The 21,037-nt window shown below is 36.3% G+C and overlaps 1 protein-coding gene across 2 annotated transcripts in view; it reads right to left on the bottom strand.

The window, feature by feature from the left end:
• Positions 1 to 21,037, bottom strand: part of GPC6 (glypican 6) — a 1,232,201-nt gene that overhangs the window by 753,740 nt on the left and 457,424 nt on the right. The gene's annotated exons all lie outside the window — the stretch shown is intronic.

Here is a 21,037-nt window from a genome sequence, read left to right as displayed (position 1 = left end):
AGAAATGTCCCTGGAGCGAGCATATTTTATAAGCTTTCCTTGTAAGTGAAATTCTCAAGGTCTTTAATCATTGCTTAGTATTTGTGAACTTCTTAAAATACTCCCTTCTTGGTCTGTAATTTCCAACATTTGCAATTGTTTTTCTAATCAGCCTAAGTGAAAATTGTCTTATGTTTGATCTCTGTATATCCCCTTAAAGGTTCAATAAAAAATGAATACCATTAATTCACATGTTATAATGACTCAAATCTAGGTGATATGTTAATAACTACTTTGTCCCACATAGTCTTGACCTTCCATTGTCCCTTTGAAGCAAATGACCTGGTGAGTCATAGAGTAGCTATAAGTATCCGAAGTCTTGATGACACCCTCAGTTTGGGGAAACATTGGTTTAAGGATCTAGTACTTCCTATCAAGGTTTTGAATTATTCATTGAACTCTAGATTTCAAAGACGATGATAAACTGGTAATACACATGCAAAAGTGCTGAGATGACAAGGACAATGTAAGGTCAACCTGAAACTTCCCAAAGAATACATTCACCTCCAAGAGATAGATGTATTAATTCTCTACTTGAAAAAGGAAAACTCCCAGCCAATCTTTAACTCATTTTAAAAGTCATACAGCAGCAGCAAGAGTCACTTTGGCTCCATTTTAAGCAGCCCAGGAGTTTTCTGGATGCCTTGATGTCAGATTGATCATGCTGGGGCCACGGCTGTTCTTGTAGAACACCCTTCTATTTCTGCTTTCACTTATTCTGCTTTGAAGTCCTCCTGCCTTGACTGGAAACAATTTGCTCTAAGAAAGACTGGCATTTTTCATGGATGTAAGAGATACAGTAATAGTAAGCCATCATAAAATAATGTACTGGCATGTATACAGGGTTAAACCCTCAGTATAAAACAGAGACACTGAAGTGCTTTCCTTCTACACGGAAAGAAGCATGTCATGTTGGACAGCTTGACATTTATAACTATGCATCACATTTTTTTCTTTCCTGGAGTAGCTACAGTGTTAAGAACATTATAGTCTTTGTACATTCAAATGTTTCCTTTCGTCTTTCTTTTGATTTTTAAGACAGTTAATATTGTGACTGGGTAAATAAGGTTGATGCTCCTGCTTTCTCATAGACTTTTCTTTTTCACTCTCAGGAGTGCATTTCAAATTGTTCCCTGATATCCATAAAATAATAACCTAGTTTAGTATATGTTATGACAGAGCAAGGTAAGTTAGAAAAAATTTATTTTTTAAAAAGTCATTGGGAAAGATTTCTTTAAGAAAACAAAACTGTGATATATACGAAACATTTGTTTCATATTTCCACTTGTTTACTGATTTTTTTCTTGTTGTTCTTAGTCACTAAGTTGTGTCCAACTCTTTTTTGACTCCATGGACTGTAGTCCACCGGGCTCCTCTGTCCATGGGAATCTCCAGGCAAGAATACTGGAGTGGGCTGCCATTTCCTTCTCCAGGGGATAATTCTGACCCAGGGTAAAACCCACATCTCCTGCTTGGCAGGCAGATTCTTTACCACTGAGCCACCAGTAGTAACAAGCTATCACTTGTTAGCAACAATACAATGAATACAATGAAAAGATATACATTGAGAAAATAAATTTTCAACTGCAGGTACATTGTATACATCCACAACGATAGAATAAGATTTTTCATATACTTGCTTAAATAATTTTATTGAGCTTAATTTCTCAAGAAAGCATTGGATCTTATGCTTATATAGCTATCATCCATTTTAAAGACTTCTGTGGAAAAATACTTAAAGTTGACAAAATATAATTTTTAAAAAATCAACAGAATATATTCCTTATATAATTTTATAATAATTATATGTAGAAAAACAAAGTGGAGAAATAAAAATAAATTACATGGAGAAATAATTTTGGATTATAGATCTAATTAGATGATACTTTAAATATGTCTATAAACAGAGACATTCTGTACACTATTATCACATGGATTAAAAAGTGTGGTTGTTTTTCACAACCATGGGTAGCCCCTATCCCTTCCCTTTTCTATTCTGTAAAATGAAAGCTAAATGGATATATTTATACATAGGTGATGTTGTGGTAAACAATCCACCTGCCAGTGCAGGAGACACAGGTTCAATTCCTGGGTTTGGAAGATCCCCTGGAGTGGAAATGGCAACCAACTCCATTATTCTTGCCTGGAAAATTCCATGAACATAGGAGCCTGGTGGGCTATAGTCCATGGGGTTGCAAAGAGTCAAATACAACTGAGCTACTGAGTAAAGCACACACACATACATAGGCTGGGACTTGATCTTTTCTCACAAGCTATTTTTCATATTTTAATCCCTCCTTGAGTTTATCTTTCTTTCATTTGAACTTAATTTATTATCCATGGGTAAACGTGCCAGCTTATAGTTCTCAATCCTGGCTGCACGATGTTAGCTTTGAAATCTCTGGGTCAGTATTTTCTCATGCACAGGAAAGTCCACGGTGTCCTCCTGGGCTCGTTCTCTTGAGCCAGTCTTCCCTGAGTTCTAATTAACTCCTTGACTTTTTCAAGCTCCTGGCTGAACATTCAATTCTCATGGTCTGCTGGATATTCTGTTTGGCCCCAATTAAAAGTTGTGATGAGATGTTTAACTTTTCAGTTCTCCTCGTTGTTCAAGTATAGCACAACTCCCTGTGAGTCACGGAAATATATCAGGAACCTGCTCCCCCACACTGAATGCTCCATTGAGGGAATAGCTGAGCTTCAACTATAAGCCAAGATATATAACCACTGATTCCACTGCATTCAGAGAAGTGGGAGAGAGAGCAGGAAGAGGGTGAGGGAAGGGGAAAGGGAGGAGAAGGAGGAAAAGAAGGGAAGGAGTAAGAGGGGGGAAGGATTTTTGAAAGTTAACTACATAACTGTTGAAATTTACAAGAACCATGAATAAGCAAATAAATGAACAAGTAAGAGGACTTTTCTTAGAAGGTAGGGCACAACCATTTTTTTTTTTTTTAAGTTGAATTATTTAGCAAGATAGAGGATCAGTCCAGGACTGTCCAAAGTTACCTCATCTAATCAATGAGAAAAGTCAAGAAGGAGAAAATAAGGAAATCAAAAGAAAAAAAATTATAAAATAAAAGAAATCCTTTGTCTTGAAGAAAAAAGAAGTCACACATAGTAAAAGAATGGATAGAGCACAGAAACAAACAAACAAAAATCTACAGTTAGAAACATGTTCAGGAAATATCAAAGATAAAATGAGCAAAAAGTTACAGAGTGTAGGGTACAAAATCCTCCACAGGGACAAGAGCCTGATTGGTGTCAGACTTTTCATTTGCTACAGAAGATGCCTAATGAAAATGAACAGTATATCCAGAGGCAAAGGATTTCAACACATAATCTACACCTAAGCAAACCATGTATCAGGGCGAAATAGAGGCATGATTGGATGTATTTGTACTCAAAGCATACCACATGAGCACTCTGGCAAAATAAAACAAAGAAATGATCCAACAAAGAGAAACTGGTGGGATCCAAGCAGAATATGTAATTTTGGAATTCAATAGAAAGAAATGAATGATAGCAACTTTGAGCTTGCTTTAAGAAGTTCCCCTCCCCACCTTAGGAAATATGACAAGTGAGATAATTAGGAACCAGTTCATGTTAGAGATACAGTTGAATACCACACACACTTTCATCTGTCAGAATAAATGAAATGCAGTTGAAAATTCAATGTGAAATAAAAGCTGACAATATAATCATAAAAGAAATATAAAAAAGAAAGCATGCTATTGTTTTGAGCAACTGATGTATTGTTAAAGAAGGGACTTTGACCTTGATGCCTATAACATTCTCCTTTAAGCAGCACATATTAACTATGGGTTATGGTTCCCTGAACACCCAGACACACTGATGGATTCCTCAATACATGATATTTATACAGTCATAATATTATAAACACTACTTGATGGTTTTAAATTTATGTAAAAAACTTATAGACAAAGAACTAGAAGGGTTTTTTAATAGTGTAGAACAGTATGCAAATTTAATAAACCATGCAAATTAATTCTTTCAACAACTCTAAGTGTCTACTTTATGCCAGGTACTGCTCTAATAAATGTGGCTTTAACAACAAAAATAGACAAAATGACTGACCTCCTCAAGCTTAAACTGAGGGGAAAAATAATCAAGACAGCAATACATATTTAGTGGCAATTGAGATAATGGTAACTGATATGGTATACAATGGGCTTCCCAGGTGGCACAGTGGTAAAGAACCCATCTGCCAATGCAGGAGACACAAGAGATGTGAGTTCAATCACTGGGCAGAGAAGATACCCTGGAATAATAAATGGCAATCCACTCCAGTATTTTTGCCTGGAAAATTCCATGGACAGAGGAGCCTGGAGGGCTCCAGTCCATGGGGTTGCGAAGGGTCAGAGATGACTGAGCAAACACAAGCATAGTATAAAATTAACCAGGGTAGACTAGCAAAGAGGAATAATGTTTGTAGCTATTTAATAAAGTGAGGGTGCTCCGAGTGGAAACAAGCCATACATCAGTTCTCAGGGTGAGCACTCCAGGGAATGCATCCAGTGCCAAGTGCCTCAGGTACTGGTTGACTGTGTTTGAGTTTTGGCAAGAAGTCCAAGGCCAGAGAAGAGAAAAAACAGGTAGGGGAAGAGGTCTAAGGGGAAGCCTGGGGTCTGATAATGGACATAAGCTTTTGTGAGTCATGCTGTTGATCTTGGATCTTCTGCTGAATATGATGAAGAGGCCTTATTTGTTTCCAGTTGAGCTGGCCTGTACCGACTGGGGACTGGAAGAGAAAGAGACCCTAGGAAGGATTTCCTGATGCTTCATAGCAGAGAGGCAAGAGACACTGTTAACAGTTGGTTGCTCACAAAATACAGCTTTAAATATATCATTTGAAGTTATGAACGCAAGAAATACAAGAATAAATATAGTAATACTAGTTTCAAAGAAAAGGAAGGGAAAAACAGGTAACATAAATGAGTCAAATGCTCATCCTTCACAACTTTCGCTATAAAGAGATGCAACAAGAAAAGCTGGAATTACAAAGAGGCAAAGCAGTAGGTAGATTAGGATTGAGGAAAGAAGACTGTTAAATTTCATTTTCTGTCTTTATTTAGTGTGTAGGTTATTATATCTTGTTGATGCTTTGTATTAAACTTTGATTTTGTTTTGGTAAAAGCAATACAAAATTTTACATACTTAAAGTTTGGTTAAGAGGGAAAAGGAAATTTTTATCAGTTGGAAACAATGTTTTCTGCCTTATTAAGTACATTCACAATTTACAAGGCAGAAAGCCATATTAGAGATCATAAGCATAGAAATGCAGCATTTTCTTGGATTTTAATCTCATTACAACGTGTTCACAAAGACTTTTATCTCAAACTTAAAAACATGTATCTTCAGTATCTGAATATACAGAGGGAAAAAAATACCAGAAGTTTTTCTACATGGCAATGGCATATACTATATTTACAAACACTCTGCATTCAATTAAATTTCAAGATATTTTCCAGTATATATTTTTTTCATATGCAATTTAGATGATACTCATTATTAGGGGTTCCCTGATAGCTCAGTTGGTAATGAATCCACCTGCAGTGCAGGAGACCCCGTTTAGATTCCTGGGTCGGGAAGATCCGTTGGAGAAGGGATAGGCTACCCACTCCATTATTCTTGGGCTTCCCTTGTGGCTCAGCTGGTAAAGAATTTGCCTGCAATGTAGGAGACCTAGTTTCAATCCCTGGGTTGGGAAGATCCCCTGGAGAAGGGAAAGGCTACCCACTCCAGTCTTCTGGTCTGAAGAATTCCATGGACTGTATAGTCCATGGGATCTCAAAGAGTCAGACACTACTGAGAAACTTTCACTTTCATGATTAGGTAAGGTTTCATTATCATTTTTGTTCATCCTGAATGACCTTTTAACTCTAAGAACAAAAATGGGTGGAAAACAAGTTCAAAATCCGTACAAAATAATATTCCAATTAACATCAGCTATGTCACAATAACCTTCTCAACTTCTCTGTGGTTATCTTTTTTTTCCCCATTTTTAAAAAAATTATTTTTATTGAAGGATAATTGCTTTACAGAATTTTGCTGTTTTCTGTCAAACCTCAACATGAATCAGCCATAGGTATTCATATATCCCCTCCCTTTTGATATAGTTTGAAACAGCACCAACCAGCTGATAACTTATAGGAAATCAATGAGAACATACTGAAAATCTCCATTTCTTTATTTCATTTTAAAATATGTTGCATGTTTGGAATGGAAATATTTTGAGATTTTTTTTAAGTAATCTAAGAAATATGCCACTATATACTTTGCACGAAAAATCAATCTGAGGATATTTTTCAACATCTGTAACAGAATTTCTTACTATTAAAACTGTTCTCAAAATCATTCTCCTGGTATAAATCAGGTAACTATATCATGTGTGAAAGTTCATTTTGAAAATAAATAAAGCTGAGTTAAATATTTAATACTTCTAATATTTGACACTGTGTATTATCCTCAAGTTCCCTTAAATTGCCTACTTTGTTGGTTTAAAAATGAATAAAAGTGTTTATTTTTTGAATGCTAAACATTTTTAAAAAGAGTGCATTATTAGCAATTTGTGGTTTGCTTACTCTTGCCAACCCTACCTCCCAAATATAATTTTAAAAAGTAAATGAACCAATTTCTCACTCTGAGCAAAACATAAACATACTTTAAAGTGGTTTGAGGAAGTTTTTTCTTAATAAAAGGGAAATGGTGCATAAATATTTCATAAAGTTTAATTACTAAATATTTCAGAAATTCTCATTTATTGAAGAATGCTTGTCTCTATCATTAGTTTCTAATTGAAGAGCTTTATTATTTTAGTATGAATTTTAACTGACATGAACATTATTCTTGAGCATTTGGAAAGCTTCTATGATATTATGGGATTTCATTATTAGAAAAAATTCATGATCAGAAGTTCAAGAATGACTTTTCTTCATCTGCTAAAATGGTAATGTGAAAATTTTTTCCTATTACTTTTTAACAGTTTAGAGTGGTAGGCTGGAGTAGGAAATGGTAATCTGCTTTAGTATTCTTGCCTGAAAAATTCTTTTGACAGAGTCTGGTGAGCTACAGTCCATTAGGTCACGTCAGCTACTCCACACACAGTGGAGTAGCACTCAGATTTTGGTCAAGGGCCCAGTAAGAAAGATAAGGGAAGGTGAACATGGTTAAGGCTGATACCATTGGACAGTCAAGTGTTAGGTCAAAAGAATAAAAGCAATTCAAGCTTAATTTATGGCATCCCCTACTTTTATCTGGAGCAGAACCTAAAGGTGCTGAAGCCACTGTGTTTGCAGGAAAGTGACACTGTGATATGAACACACCTCGATTTCTTCTCCTAAAGCCTGTATCTGGCACTAGGCTGCCTGTGATATGCAAGTCAGTTTAATCACCTTGGGCAGCCTTGGTTTATACTGTCTTGCTAGGGTAACAGATTTTGTGAGCCAAATAGTTTTCTACAGATGGTACAGGATCTGAGTATCAAGTTCAATTGCTGTTTTTTGATTTGTGCTCATGCTGGAGTATGATTTTAAAGGACTTTTTCCTCTTTTGTATGGAAAGAGATATGAAACTTTTCAATAACACGTAATATGCTATACAGGAAAGTATATTTTGAGATAGGCAATGAACCACAAGGAAAGGCTTATTTTCAGAAACCAATTTCTTGAGAAGATAAATGCCTTACCAAGCAAATCTATGAACAAGGGTCTCACTGGCTGTATTCACTACCTCACATTGCATCTTATGGCACTGCCTGTGCAAATGCAAAGAGACACTGCACAGCGAGTAAAAGGAATCTAGGAGCAATGCATTAATAGAGATTCCTTAGCTGGGAACGCTGCTTTATTATTATTATTATTATTATTATTATTTCTAAGAGTTAAACAAAACGGAAAGAGGGAGAGAGACAAAGATGAGGAAAGAACGGGAAAAATCAAAGTTATTGCTATTTCACATTCATAAATGGTGTAAAACCATATCAGGCATGCTGAAATACCTATGGAAAGTGAAATGGGAGTTCTGAAGCATTTTCGTAGAATGGAAGCTTATTCAACTAATTAACATACTACACTGAATTTTTGCATTCATCCTAAAGCTTACTGGAAACCTGGAGAGGGTAGAAAATAATACAATTAAATTTTTTTAGCTAATTTGGACTAAAATGGGCTTTTTTTTTTTTTTTTATTCTTCCAATTTTTATTTTATTTTTAAACTTTACATAATTAAAATGGGCTTTAATTCTCAGTACTACCAAGCTCTAATTTTTAAGCTATTAGGAAAAATGGTTCTTTTTAAAGGTAATACATTCAGAATAAACCACAAATTGGCCTTGGAGAGCATGTCCAAATATATACCATCAACTTCTCATAGAAGTTGATGACTATCTGGTGAAAAGAAAGCTGAGATGAATTTTTCAAACTACCTTCACTGTTTTAAACACATTCATTACCATAATTGTTATTTATGTGAAAGCACTAAGTAAAGAATTATGTAAATGTAACTTAGTGATGAAAGCATAATTCCTAACAATTATTTAAAATTATCTGAGAGCTTTTAGCTTGGGTAGCACCCTATTCACTATTGATTATCCCAGCATTGTGTATACCTGATGTTGAAGGCACTAATAGTCTAAAAAGAAAGAAAGAAGCCAGAAACTTTCCCTCTACCATCTTATTTTTTATTACACAAGCCCCTCCCCCCAAACAAATATACTCTTTAATGAGAAAAGCTTCATCATTGTTCCATCATGCCTATGGAAACCAGCATAGGCAACAAGTATTTGACTCATAAAAATTTGCTCTTACATCTAAACAACCTATGCAAAATTTATCTTTAGTAAAATAAATTATAGCATTGTTTTATTCACTTAATTGGTTAAAAAAAACTAAAACTAAGACAGATAGAAGGGAAGAAATCTTATGTGCTGCAGATAATATAAATTTAGAGAAAACTAGTATCCTGGCGTAGTATCTACACTTTCAAGCTGGATACAAGCTCTCAAATATCTCCCAACCTGATCTTCATAAAGTTTATGAAACTGTGAAGTTTTCCTCACCGAAAAAAAAAAAATGTTTTAAAAAAGAATAAGAAGATAAGTGACAAATAATGAGACAGTGGAGGGAAAATTTCTGAACCTCCACCCCCATTAAATTCTGAGGCAACTGTAACATGTAGCAGAGGGACTAATAAAGAGTTTCCAATATTATTTTACAGTTGATATATATTGATTGATCAAACAGTACAGGACAGGTATGCCGGCCATTCACTATAAACGTCCCATTCCATTGTTAAGTTAACTATTCTCAAACAAGCAGCAGTATCGACTGACCTAGGTATGCATTGAAGCAACCCCATTTACTATCTGAGTGATCCTTAGACATTTAACCTCTCTGAGTGGGACCTAAATTAACCTAAAAGTGCAATTTCAGCACTTTATATAAATGATATAGGAAAATAATTAAACAAGAATACTGAATTACAAGCGTGTATCAGTTGTTGTGTATAAGTCAACCTCTACAAGAGCAGGCATATAGCAAGTACTAAAATATACTACTTCCTGTTTTTCTAAATAAAACATTTGTATTCTATGATATATGAAACATGCTAAGTGATGATTATTTCTTGTTCACTAGAACAAAATATGGATTATTTTTCTATTACCAAACCATATGCAATTCTTGACACATCACTGTATATAATATTTTTCTCTGTTAACCCCCTTTAAATACCATAACTTATAGGAATACAGTCAGTGGCAACTTTCAGGCCCATATCAGACTACAGCAACCAAACTATTGGCCTTATGTGAAGAAAATCAAGAGTGTATACAATGTAATATGCATTCAACCAGGAAAACCTCAGAAACACTGACATGTGAATAGAGTATGTTTTATTTCATTTCTGATAGCAGTTTGAACCTGAAAAATATTTCCTGGAAAAATAGGAAGCCGTCATTTGTGAAGGTTTTCATCAAATTAGTGCCAAATAGGTTTATTTTGACTATGGTAAGAGAAAAAACATGGCAATCTTTAACCCTATGAAAGAAGTTCAGTTTTCTTCTGATAATACACAAAGGCTTAGAAAGAAATACGATTTTTTTTCAAGTTTATTAGCTGACACATGTGATTGATCTATAACATTATATTAATTTCCAGTATACAACACAATGACTCAATATTTGTATATATTGTGAAATGAACACCACAATAAGTTTCGTCATTTTCCATCTCCAAACATAATTAGAAAACATTTTTTCTTGTGATGAGAACTTTTAAAATCTGCTCTCTTAACAACTGTCAAATATGCAACAAAATATTATTAAATAAGAAACATTTTTTTTTGAGGCAATATGTATAGGCATAAGCAGAAGTGGTTTGAGATTGTGGTCACTATGGGTTTGACCACAAGAATATCTCAATTGCAAAAAGGTCACGATACAAAAGTTTTCTTAGGAGATAACTTTTCCACATCGTGTCTAAAGCTACAGGCCAGTGGTTTGAAGCAGCTGTTAACTTGGTCAAAGAGACAGGAGACAACTTAAAACCCAGGTGTGTGCTTTGATTACTTTGCACTGCAAAAGTGAATTACCTGTGCTCTTCTGATTGCAAAACGAGAACACTTAAGATTTAAAATCCTCTTATTTCTGTTCACTTTGGTAAAGGAGGCACAAAATGACAGTGAAATACATTACAGAAAACTATTCTGGACAGCAAAGCTAAGATGGACAGATTACAAAGACGTTGGAGAGAAGAGATATGCTAATGTCAGTAAAGCACAGTTTTAGTCACCCTAGCACAATGAGGGCTGGCTAGGGAAAACTAAATATTTAAGGAAAAATTCTACATTAAAAAAAATATATTTTCTTGTGATCATCATTACAAAAAGAAAAACAGAAACATCATTTCAAACAGTTAAAGGTAAACTAAAATAATAGACTAAAAAAACTGAGAATTTCAACTTCATAGAGGAAAAATTGACTACAATCCTAAAGTAAGATATTGCATCATTTAGGGGAAAAAAAAAGCAGGCATTGCTACAAGTTCATAAGTTTAACACAAATAATTGCATGCACCTTTCCATGTCTTATTGAGAATATGTGTTCTCAGGTTAAGCATCAATTCTTACAAAAGATAAAGAAAAAATGCTCTTGAGAACATGAGCATTGTTTCCTCATCTTATACAAGACATGCTAAGCATTATGAAAGCAAAAAAAAAAAAAAAAATAGAATAATAAAATTTCAGTATGAGGACAGAAAAACCAAATAAATAAGTAGACTTGGGATATATACTACGATTTTGGGATATATACGACTATACTAGCATTTATAGAAATCACCACAACAGCCTTTCTGTATGGGACCTATCCATGGTGCTGAACAGTCAGTTGCTGCTGCTGCTGCTACTGCTAAGTCGCTTCAGTCGTGTCTGACTCTGTGCGACCCCATAGACAGCAGCCCACCAGGCTATCCCGTCCCTGGTATTCTCCAGGCAAGAACACTGGAGTGGGTTGCCATTTCCTTCTCCAATGCATGAAAGTGGAAAGTGAAAGTGATGTCGCTCAGTCGTGTCCGACTCTTAGCGACCCCATGGACTGCAGCCACCAGGCTCCTCCATCCATGGGATTTTCCAGGCAAGAGTACTGGAGTTGGGGTGCCATTGCCTTCTACCAAACAGTCAGTAGTAATTAGTAAACCTTCTTCTACTGCCTTTTAATCTGTCTTGTCCTCTTGACTCGAACTGTCACTCACAGTAGTTATTTATAAAAAAAAAATGCAAGTTATCTGACATTAATTATTACCGAGGTAGATTTAATGCCCAGATCCACATCAAAGGTGGCTTCAACTTTACTGTTTACCAGCTTCATGCCCAGACAAGAAATTATCCTGACTCTCACCACCTAGTTTATATTGTTTAAGATGAGTTAAAAACACAGAAAATTCAATATTTCTAGTGGATTAAGTAAAATATTAATCTGTATTATGTGTCCTACAAAAAAGACCAAAAGCCCACTTCATTAGCAAAGGAACTAAAAGCGACATAAACTACATTCACATTTTCTAGTCATCAGCATCTATAGAAAAATTGTCTCCTTGTGCTATTAAGAGAAATTCCAGGCTTCCCTGGTAGTCTCATGGTTAAGAATCTGCCTGCCAAGGCAGGGACATGGGTTTGATCCCTGGTCTGGGAAGTTCCCACATGCTGCAGGGCAACTAAGCCCATGTACCACAACTACTGAGTCCACTTGCCACAACTTTTGAAGCCCATGCACCTAGAACCTCTGCTTTGCAACAAGAAAAGCCACCACAACGAGAAAAAAGCCCAAGCACTGCAATGAGGAGTAGCCCCAGCTTGCTGCAGTTGGAGAAAGCCTGTGTGCAGTAACAAAGATCCAGCACAGCCAAAAATAAATAAATAAATCTTTACAAAGAAAAACTGTGAGAGCAATAGTTTTTATCCAGTTTACTGGCTCAGACAGAAGTCATGAATCAACACAGAAAATGAAGATTTGGGGCCATGGTGTTACTTCTGCCTGTGTCACTTAGTAGACTTGAATATTATTATTAGAAGTTTCTAAGCTTTAGCTTTTTCATTGACAAAATTAATGGGATAAAAGGATGTTATACATAGTAAAGATATTATCTCTGGCAGTTTTTTTTTTTTTTAATGTAAAGACTCAGGAAAAATAAGACTGAAGTAAGAATAATTTCTCAGGATATCTACATCTGTTAAAGTTGAATGCTGCCTGGAAGCTAAGGTTCTACTTCAAAGACTCAAGGCCAAATTTAAATGGTTTTAAATTTTTAAATAACGAGCCTTCAAATAAATCTGAGGACAGGTCACCACCTGAGGAAGAAATCAACTACTAAATTCAACAGTTTCATAGGTTCAAGACAAGACTATATGCTATTTCAATGAATTTTTAGCATTTTTTCCCTCATCAACCAGACAGACAGAAAAGACTGTAGCTGAACTAGCAGACAGAAGCTTCAGATTATTAAAGTTTATGGAGTGGATGGTAAAATTCTTGTAAGGAAGCATTTGCATATACACTTTACTTCCAAGCTCACTGAACAGAGGCAATTTAGCTAGGAATGGTCTGTATCCTTTAAAACAAAGCTAGCTTCATAAAATCTTGGCAAAGTATATAGAGCCTTATAAAAGCATATATATAGTGATACTATGTAATTTGGTTAGTCCTTCTTTATTATTGGCAGTAAAACATTAATTTATTGAAAGACTGAATAGTAAAGGTCTATTTAAAAAATAATTATAATTTTCAAAGAAATTAGATGGTCATGATACTCAAGAGATCAGTAGCTGTTATTCTAATTGAAAGTCTTAAGCAATATCAAAAACACCATTTTTACTATATATGAGGTCTACTGAGGCTGAGTTGGCTGCAAGCCACCAATTCAAGACAGACTGAGATTGGATTTGAACATATTTATATCAATACCTTTTCTGTTTCCAAAAATGATTACAGGTGATTTAAAATAAAAGGAACACATGCAACATAGATTTGAATTAAAACAAGGGAAAATATTTAGTAAAGAGCAGGAAGTGAATCTATTGAATACTGAGGAAATAATCACTGTGACTTAAACTTTTAGCTCTGATCTTCTTGATAGGCAGAGAAAAAGAGGAACTAGGAGCGCATGTCATTTTCAAACAAGCCACAGATATTTTTGACTATGGCCTTTGCCTGTGCTGTTTCCTTGAACTAGAATGCCTTCCCTGTTGCTTTGGTTATTGAGAAATTATATACATTCTTCAGGTCTTAGTTTGCAGACACTTTCTTCTATTAAGACATCTTTGACAGCTCCTGTTGTGATTTATGCCCATGCCTTGCACACATATAAGACTAATGCTTAAATAACTTTGGGTATGTATCTGTAGGAAAAATCACTTAAGTTACATGTCTGCCTTTCCATCCAGTCTCTAAGTTCCTCAAGGAAGAAAGCCATTTCTTAAAACAAGTATATCAGAGTCAGTCATAAAAGTTTAGGGCATTAGGTATATTTTCACAATGTTGTGAAATCATGCTCATTATCTATTTCTAGAACTTTTTCACTGCTCAAGCTGAAACCATGTATCCATCAAACAATTATTCTCCATCCCTCCTAACCCCTACCCTCTCCGCCCCAGTACCTGGTAATCTTTTACTTCCTATCTCTATGAATCTACCCATTCTAGATACTTCAAGAAAGTGGAATTATACAATATTTGTCCTTTGTGTCTGGCTTATTTCCCCTAGTATAATATTTTTAAGGTTCATCTGTGTTGCAGCATATACCTGAATTTAATCTTGTTTTATGGATGAATAATATCTCATTTTATATATATTCACCATATCTTGTTTATCTATTCACCTGTTGATGGACATTTGGATTTTTCTGACTTTTTAGCTCTTTTAAATAATGCTAATATGAAGACTGGTATATAAACATCTGTTCAAATCTTGCTTCTAATTATTTTGGATAATATACCTAGGAGTGGAATTGCTGGATCATATGGTGATTCTATGTTTAACATTTTGAAAAACTGCCAAACTCATTGGCTTTTATAGTGATGAAATGAGACAGGGCTTTCTAAGCACTAATAAAATCCACACATTTCTCTCAATTTTGCTTGTTTCTGGTCTTTCTCTGTTCTTGTTTTGGTGATGGATTCAGTTCTTTCTTTGGCCATTCAGTATCTACTAGCCCGCACTCTTTCCTATTCATCCTCAGTCCCCCCCCTCACAATCCCAATTGCTTGATAAATTGACAAATTATCAGACTTTGAGAGAATGAATTTTTGGCCCATTCAAGATTCCATATATATTATCAAGGGCTTTCTTGAAAAAATGTGTTAACCTAAAAAAAAAAGCAAAAACTATACAAAGAAACTGGAGAAGGTGATGGCATCCCACTCCAGTACTCTTGCCTGGAAAATTCCATGGACGGAGGAGCCTGGTGGCTGCAGTCCATGGGGTCACAAAGAGTCGAACACGACTTCACTTTCACTTTCACTTTTCACTTTCATGCATTGGAGAAGGAAATGGCAACCCACTCCAGTGTTCCTGCCTGGAGAATCCCAGGGACGGGGGAGCCTGGTGGGCTGCTGTCTATGGGGTCGCACAGAGTCGGACACGACTGAAGCAACTTAGCAGCAGCAGCAGCATACAAAGAAACAGACAAAAATCTTAAGACTTTGAAATGTCCCACAATATGTGGAAAGGACGAAAGGGCAAGTGGGTCTCTAACAGCCCACTTAACGCACTTGCATAGTCAAGCCTCTCTCCTGATACATAGTAAGTAACCTTGGGCCTTTTTGATAAGCTTGATTAAGCTGGCTTATATAACAATAATATGTACTATTAATATTTTTGAACTTATCAGGTATATTTAAGTACTTTACATATATTAACTGTGTTAAACCTTTATAAAACCTTTGTTTCAGGTGAGGAAACAGCCACAAAGAGATTACATGAATTAGCTAAGGCAATATGGCCAGGAAACAATGGGACTAGCATTTAAATCAAAGCTATTCTGCTCCAGAAACTCTCAGTCACCACTACTTTACACAGTAAAACAAATCCCAGGCAATCCTTTGGCCTGAACTTTCCATTCTACACCTACATGCCTTAGGTGCTAGATTCTTTCATGCACGTCACTCGAGTTTTCTCAGTTTAATACATATTTCTGGAATACCTATTACTGACTAGAAAGTGAAAGGTGAAGGATAGGATGAGGAGTCCACAGGGAGGACAACAGAACTAGTAAGGAACTAAATTACCCGTCTGTGTGAAAGAAACCACCAAGACAGAAAGCAATTTAATGCATATAACCGATAGCCATTATGTATTTATTGAAGTCGTCTGTGTATACAGCAAGAACTTAAAATTTAAGAAGGGAAAATAATTTCAGTAAAGAATTCCAGCTGAATAAAAATAATCTTGATGAAGTATAAAGCTACATTTAAGCCTGAATTATTCACATATTTGTCACTTTCTTCTAATCCATTATTTGTGAACTCAGAGAAATAAAATGTTAGACATGCTCTAAAATCAGCAATGGGATCAGATATTCAGTTCTTCTCCATATAACAATGTTGAGATCAATATGTGAGTGAACATACAAGATTGATTGCTATGAAAAGGAGTTATTCATCAAAGCTATCATCCTTCATTTAACTTAAAAAAAAGAGATGCCTTTATAAATTGTCTTTTTTTTTTTTTAAGTCAAACTCTGTAAAAATCTCTATACCACTACAAAAGAAAAGGGAGGATGCAACAGTTAAAACTTTTGAAAATGTAAGTTTAGTCACAGATGACTATTTTAACAATTCCTAATCAAAAAGAATGATTGAAAATATATTACCCAATTTGACAATGAAAACATTCAATATAGTTAACAGTAGCAGTGAAAGTCTTAGTCGCTCAGTCGTGTCCAACTCTTTGGGACCCCATGGGCTACACTGCAGGCAGATTCTTTACTACTGAGACATCTGGGAAGCCCCTTAACAGTAGCAGAGGACATACTATTCTTCTTTCTCACCAAGTCTCAGGCGTGCCTTTGTATTTTCTGTAAGAGCATTTTCCTTTCTTCAGCTTCCTTTATGCTACATCAATATTATCTGCCTGTAATAACTACCAAAATGCTTCGATCCCACAAGAACAGAGCACAGCGGGGAAATGCTGCAGGGGCTGCCATGCATCTCCCATACGAACCAGGGAAAACTCCAAGCATTCAAGCACACTTCAGCTTAAGCTAGCTAAAGAAGACAGTCAAGACGAGAGCTGGATAACTTAACAGACTTTTTTTTTTTTTAAATTTTGATGTTTAAAATAGTCAACCACATACTACATAATTTAAATATTAAACCTAATTTCTAACTTCATTCAGGGCTTCTCAGGTGGCACTAGTGGTAAAGAACCCACTTGCCAATGCAGGAGACACAAAAGACTCGGGTTCTATCCCTAGGTTGGGAAGATTCCCTGGAGGAGAGCATGGCAACGCACTCCAGTATTCTTGCCTTGAGAATCCCATGGACAGAGCAGCCTGGCAGGTGATAGCCCACAGTGTCACAAAGAGTTGGACATGGCTGTGGGATTATTCTTTCACAATATCAGAAGCTGGACTCAATCCTGATTACTTCCCATAAGACAAAGATGATGAAGCAACTCAGTTAAATGCATTGAAACTGATGTGATGTAACAACATCACAGGGAAGGCGGTTAACATGAGATGCACAGCAACCTTAACACACTGGTACCCAAACTGGCTGATAATGAAAGCAAAATAACCAATGTTCATCACTTCTGGGACAAATGAATGTAAACATCAGACTGCAGTTTTTGAGCTGTTTTCTGTTGCAGAGAAGAAATAGAATGGGATTTCAAGTCAGAGAACCTAGACCTAACCAATTCCTGGCTGTGTCAAGTAAATTAATCCCATTAAGCAACAATTTCCTCGTCTATAAAGTGCAACTAGAAACGAAAGTACTTTTCAACGTTTCCTCTCAGAGTTTTTGTGAAGCTCAGGAAAGAGGGCTTGAGAAAATATTTTTCATAAAATATAGGGTGTCACTTAATAAAAGTATAGAAAAAAAGTTTTTTTTAAAATTAATCTATGGACTAATTTGACCTTATGAAAAATGAACTAACAACTCCAGGCTCATCAGCACCAGAGTCTAACCAATTAAGCTAAGTGGCAGAGGACACCCACCTTTCAAAATAAAATTTCAGGCACATGAAACACAGTAACGTGTTTACAATGTTAAATGAGGTGTTTCATAATTAATTTTAAATGGCAGGTGTTAAGCTTATACATTCCCTGGCACTTTATGCTGTATAGTGCCAATAGGAAATTAAACATAACACAACACGAAAAACTAGCACCCCGTGTGGAGAAGCTAGGGCAAAATTGAATTGTCTCCACCTTGATTATTTGGAACAGCGTAATGCATGGCCTGGATCCGAGGCAGCTGGCAACCAGGCTGAGATGGGCATCTCACCAAGGGGGACGTCTGGCATCAGCCTTTTCAGGTGCTTTTGGAACCTGACAGTCCTCACTGAAATATCCAAAGCTTTGTGGTGCTTAGCCCTACTAGAGTCACTGGACGGGCCCAGGGTTTTGCTGTCGTCTCCCTTGCTGCTGCTGCTGCTGCTGCTAAGTCGATTGAGTCGTGTCCAACTCTGTGCGACCCCATATTAAACAGCCCACCAGGCTCCCCGTCCCTGGGATTTTCCAGGCAAGAACACTGGAGTGGGTTGCCATTTCCTTCTCCAATGCATGAAAGTGGAAAGTGAAAGTGAAGTCGCTCAGTCGTGTCCGACTCTTAGCGACCTCATGGACTGCAGCCTACCAGGCTCCTCTGTCCATGGGATTTTCCAGGCAAGAGTACTGGAGTGGGGTGCCATTACCTTCTCCGGTTGTCTCCCTTAGGCCATTTCAAAAACAAATATACAAGTAGTCTGAAATGAAAAGAGAAAATAGACTTCTGCTATAAAAACAATTCACTTCAAGGCCTTGTAAATGGATGGTAAGGCATCCTAACATCTTTATGCATTATATCAAGTCAACTTGAAAACCCATCAATTGGTATCAGACACATGATGCATTTTCAATTAAGATAAATCTGTGACTGGGCATTCTAGAAAGCCTTTGTCATCATTTTACAGCTTCTTATTGAAAGGGAGAAATGATAAAATATTTCATTATTTGCTTTATCCTTCATGTAGACACATTTTCTATGACTCCTTCTTAAATGTAGTCATACTTGACGTTTTCAGATGGGATAACTCATTTGGAACTTTAAGTGGCTTTCTTTTTAACATATAAAATGTTTTATTGTACTTCAATAAAATTTTACTTAAGATATTTATATTTATTAAGAGCCAACTAATTACCCGGCATTCTAGGAGCTAAAGAGAGATCAGTAACAAAACCAAAGTCTTCTAGATGGCTCAGAGACATAAAGAACTTAAGTCCTGTCCCTTTTTCTGTCCTGTCATCCTTAGCATGACATCTGATTAACTATAAAAACAAATCTGTTTTAATGTTTCTAAAAATCTTTTGAAGTAGTATGTATGTGTGCATGCTCACACATATCTGATTCTTTGCGACCTCATGTACTGTGGCCCACTAGGCTCTTCTGCCCATGGGGTTTCCCAGGCAAGAAAACTGGAGTGGGTTGCCATTCCTCCTCTAGGGGATCTTTCCAACCCAGGGATCAAACCTAAATCTCTTGCATTGGCAGGTGGGTTCTTTACCACTGAGCCACCTGGGCAGCTACTCAGTCAGTTCAGTCTTGTCTGACTCTCTGCGATCGCATGGACTACAGCACGCCAGGCTTCCCTGTCCATCACCAACTCCCGGAGCCTGCTCAAACTCATGTCCATTGCGTTGGTGATGCCATCCAACCATCTCATCCTCTGTCGTTCCCTTCTCCTCCTGCCTTCAATCTTTCCCAGCATCAGGGTCTTTTCCAATGAGTTGGTTCTTCAGGTGGCATCAGGAGAAGGGAATGGCAAACCACTTCAGTATTCTTGCCTTGAGAACCCCATGAACAATATGAAAAGGGAAGCTACCTCATGTTTAGAAACACTGAGGTGGAAAATTGTGAGTAGAGAGGTTTGACGTAATAAATTCAAATAATCTTCATCCTCCAAAAATAATTACTGAGTGTCTGAGATGTACAAAAGCATTTTCCCACAAAGAAGACACAATTTCATTCAAAAGGAATAAACACTTTAACTGGGTAAATGAAATATACATGTAAAAATATGAATAGCACTTCAAGGCAAAATATAAATAATAGTTTTAATAGTTCATGGAAGTGAGAAAAGAATAGGCACTGAACTCAGCCCTTTGATAACTAATGTTTTAATCACAGACCAGGGGAACTGCATAACAGTGGATATATTTAGCCTTGTTACATACTAAAAATGATTCTTAAATACAAGTAAAAAGTAAAAATACCGTTAAAGCGATGCAGCCTTTAAAATATTTACATACTTAAAATATAAATTCTGCATCATGAGAAGGTACATAAGGAACTTTGACAAGACTTTTGACAAGAATTTTTAAAAGAAAAGATTTATAAAGGGAAGTAATAAGTTTAATATTAAAGTGGAAATATGAAAAATGATATTATAATGAGTACCTCCTATACTTACTTTCTAACAAACTACCAACAATCATTTCATGGTTGATAATGAACAAAACTAGAAACCTTTCTCTTGACAGTCAACTAGAGAACTAAAGTCCACAGATATTTATACCGACACACTGCTATGGATCACTTAATAAGGTTAAATGTGATTTTGAAAATTATATGGCAGTCAAGAATTTAATATCTAGACACTGCCTTTTCCTCTCATTTGCAAAGGTAAGTTTTAACAAAGGAATCTTGCAGATTCTGCTGACAAATTGTTATGTTGTTGTTTAGTCGCCTCTGTCTTGCAGTCCATGGATTGTTAACAAATAGAGATGTCTAAATACCAAATATTTCAAATATTAAACACCTAAAATAGAGTACACTTTCTGAAAGAAGCTGCTTTTACATGTATATAATTCTGAGCACAGTTGTGTGGCACTTAGACATCTCCTTAAGGACTAAGGTCCTTATTTCTCCCAGTGCTGAGAATGCTGGCCGCTGAAAGCCAGCTGAATCCACCAGAAGCTGAATGTCCAAGGCAAGGTCCCCACCTGAGGAATGGTAGGTGCCTAGGGGCTGGTTGGTGTGCTGGTGAATGCACACCATTCTTTGTGTGTCACACTGCTTTGTGTGTCACACTGCTGATCAAGACTCAGCTCACTTGCCTCAAGGATGGAAGGGCCAACTCAGCTTGAAAGCATGCAGTGGATCACTTGGGGCCATTGTTTCAACTGATCAGAGTTCAAATCCTCCTGTTATCCTTATTCCTTCATACCCTCCATAGGTATTGATACTAAGGACAAGGCCCAGTAAATTTACAACAAGCATGTTTTCA

Source organism: Bos indicus, chromosome 12 (genome assembly GCF_029378745.1).
Source record: "Bos indicus isolate NIAB-ARS_2022 breed Sahiwal x Tharparkar chromosome 12, NIAB-ARS_B.indTharparkar_mat_pri_1.0, whole genome shotgun sequence".
Lineage (NCBI taxonomy): Eukaryota > Metazoa > Chordata > Mammalia > Artiodactyla > Bovidae > Bos > Bos indicus.
The sequence above is the reverse complement of the archived record's forward strand: the minus strand, read 5'-3'. Positions and strand labels throughout refer to the sequence as shown.